The sequence below is a fragment of the Atta colombica genome, unplaced genomic scaffold (assembly GCF_001594045.1).
Source record: "Atta colombica isolate Treedump-2 unplaced genomic scaffold, Acol1.0 scaffold220, whole genome shotgun sequence".
In the NCBI taxonomy this organism is placed as follows: domain Eukaryota; kingdom Metazoa; phylum Arthropoda; class Insecta; order Hymenoptera; family Formicidae; genus Atta; species Atta colombica.
The window spans coordinates 333,672-337,188 of NW_017259317.1; the positions used below are offsets into that span (position 1 = coordinate 333,672).

Genomic DNA, 3,517 nt, shown 5'->3' on the forward strand with positions numbered 1-3,517 from the left:
AAAGCAGGACAATAAATTATGTAAGAAAATACAATACTTAATTGTTTAAATTATTATTTAAATATTATTTGAATATAATTTTCTAGATAATTGATAGTGTAGAAGTAATTATATTACTTTTTATTAATATATTATTATAAATACGTCTATATCATTGTATAGATAAATTAATTGTAGGAAAAATTGCAACAAATCGCATAATATAATCATAGATAGAACAAGTGCTTAATTATTTAAGTATTATAAACATTATAAAACTTTGCATAACATTTAAATTATTAATACAAATAGTTCTACAAAAACATTAAAAATTTACGTTATTATATCTATATGACTATGCAGCTACTTAAAATTTTCAAAACAATTCTAATGACTCATGCGTATGGAGATCTATTTTAAACTTTAATTTCGAATAGGTCCGAAGTACTTAAAAATGTATTATACTGGACAAAAATCTTCCGAATTCGTGCTACAATAGAAGTGGAAACACATATTCGTTACCTATCTCATGTCATCCATTTTCTCGAAAGGTCCACTAAAAATACCGTCTCCTAATTCAACAACTGTCACGCAACGCGAAAATGTCAACTTGTATTACGGTTACGCTGAAAAAGATCTTAAAGATCAAGGAGCTACACGTATTTTTGAAAAATTTTCTCTCGTCTTGAATGTTGCACTAGACGAACTTGAATGCATTTTAGCGTTCGAGAAATTTAATTTATGTCGACGATTCTCAAATGCATAATTAATGTGAGACGAAGATTTTTAGACAATTGCAACAATAAAGTAAATAGAGCATCTAGTAAATTTGCTTCTAATTAAATTATCAATTATTTTAAATGAAACACATTTCTGGTGCACGTTTACACACTATGATATTTTATCTGATGTGATTCTAAGAAAAAGGAACAATTCGTTCTAAAAGAAATAAGATGTTTAATTATTGGAAAAACTATGGATTCAAAAAGAACACTAAAGAATAAAGAAGTAACATAGGAAATTTTAAAAAACTCTTTTTTATCTTTTTTGATATACATATATAATAAATAATCAAAAATTAGAAATGTTCTTCTACTTTCCATCGTTTTGTAAAACTAATGTTTGTGATTTATTTAAAAGCAATTTTAAGTTCATTACTCGTTAATTATCGGTTAATATATGTGAGATGAAATATCTCTTCAAATGCGATTCCTTGGGGAACATGAAATCGATATCAAAAATATGATGAGAGGCTTAATTATATAAAGTAACGTAGGAATTAAAGACAAATTAAGTTTGCAAAATGTAAAGAGATAATATCCTAATTTCTCAGTTAATTTCATTCGTATTACGTTTTGAAGAACTTAACGCGAGTTTTAGTCATCCCCAGACATTGAGTGTCGGTAATTAAAAGGTTGTGTGCATACGAATTTCTCCAAAATTTCCGTTAGAGAACAAATTGCATAATTATAAAATCGAAGATATTTCTGTGACATTCAAGTGAAGTGTGTGACAAATAATAAAAAAGAAAAAGTTAGTCGATTTAAATTTTAAATCGGGAAATGATTTAAAAACGTGAAATAGGATCGTGCGATTTTGATCAATTCGACGCTCTGCAGTTGTCGAGAAATGTATCGATTTTTATGCTCAAAGAATAAAACTAAATCAAAAAGTGAAAAATGATGATTTTTAGTTACAAAATTTGACTTTTTATTAACGTAAGAATCAAAGTAAAGCCATTTTTTTTACTTTTGTGTATTCCTTGAGTGGATGTAATTATTTTTTTCATACCAATACTGAATACAGTATCAACAAAACTCAAAATTTTATTTTCTCAATTTTTCTTTACTTCTCTCTATCTCCCCTTTTTCTCAATCTTTGTACTTAATTTTCATGAAGATTGCTGACGTGCACTATGTCACGTTTAAATCTCCGTCTCCTGATATTACCAAATCTTTCGCGTGCCTTCACGTAGATAGGAATGCGATTAATCGGAGCAATTCTCAATTAATTGAAGATTTTACCCTCGTTGACGAACAGAAGTTTGGTATCGCGTTGCGTGAAAGTGAAAACACTCAGAACTCACATAAAAAAGAAGATAAAAGATCCAGGACCGTCCCACTGATGCGCAAACGGAACGGAGAGTGGGAAAAGGACGGAAAAGTTTTTCGATTCTCTCCCGTCATACTTTTCTCCTCTCCGGTCCCTTCTCCTTTCACATTAAGAGCGCAGCCACTTTATCTACTCACTTTTGTCGCAGCGCAACACTTTCTACTTGCTACCCTCGTGCGTAGGCGGACTCTCGCGCTCCCCAATGTTGTTATACTGCGGGCGAGTAAAAGTTGCGACGACGCGCGACAATTGGGAGAGGGGGAGGGATGAGGAATGTACGGAACGTGAAGAGATATGGATAGAGTGATACGGGCCGGGAAAGAATTAAGATAGAGAGAAGTGGCGGGATGATAGAAGAGGACGAGTACGCGTGGATCTCACCCTCGTTGGGACACCGGACGTGGACGTTCGGGGAGGGGGAGGTGGCGACGGTGACGGCGACGACGGTGATTTTACGCGCGTTTCACAAGTCCAGACACAACTACGACGTGTTCACGCGACGACGGTCGGAACGATACTGCGCCCTATTGGACGGCCCTGCGCAAATATAATGGCGCCCCTCTCCTGCGGTACGTCCACCCCAACCTCGACGTCGGCGTCGGTGCCACACTGCTAACCCCTCTCGCGATCTACCGTATGCATCCCACCCTCGTCGGGACTGGTCCGTCGGTCGCCTCTTCTTCCTATCCTTTTATCTTCCGCCCTCCGTTGCCCTCGGCCATCCTCCGTGACGGCCACCCTTTTAACTCCCCCGGCACTCTCGTGGCAACTTTCCTCAACCCCCTTCTTTCCTCACGCCCGATCTGTTTTTCCCGCTCTTCCTCGTCCGCATCCTCATCTTTTTCTCTCGCCACTGGTCACCGCTCGATCCTCGCCAAGCCCCCGAAGGCTCTCTTTTATGACAACAACACGGACGCAACGGCGAGCTTCCGGTGCGCATCGATAACCACTTCCGTTCGCGCTCGAACAGTTCGGTTCGGCCCAATGCTACGCGGAAAGCTCTTTTCTCTCGCTCGTTCCCAGAGAGAAGGACGACCTCTTCGTGCGCGTGCCTTGCGGAATAAACACCGGGGGGTAATCGCGTGCGGTTAAAGTTAACGCTCGTCGTTGCACGGGAACACTCGCTCGAGATACGCGCGCGCTCATTAACCCTTCTCGACATTTTTGCCGGATGAACGGATTTTAATTGCATGACTGGCTTACAGAAACGCTCAGAATAGCCATCGGGTGCGCAAACTCTTTTGTTTTGTACGATCCAAATTGAGAACGACAACTTGAAAATTTATCAACATTTACATATTATTTAAGGATCCTCGTTATGGCTGTGATAGTATTATTTCGAGGATTCTCACCGAGCGACAAAAGCATATTTTAAGACGTCCTCAGTGAGCAATCGCGAGATTTGTTCACGTCCTAGTTACAACTT

At 38.4% G+C, this 3,517-nt stretch overlaps 1 long non-coding RNA gene across 1 annotated transcript in view; it reads right to left on the reverse strand.

Annotated features, from left to right (window-relative positions):
- LOC108687913 overlaps positions 1-2,601 on the reverse strand; it is an 89,715-nt gene extending 87,114 nt beyond the window's left edge. Inside the window, exon 1 of the long non-coding RNA XR_001931764.1 lies at positions 2,229-2,601. This is a non-coding gene — a long non-coding RNA (uncharacterized LOC108687913). The remainder of the gene's footprint in view (positions 1-2,228) is intronic.
- Positions 2,602-3,517: the final 916 nt, after the last annotated feature.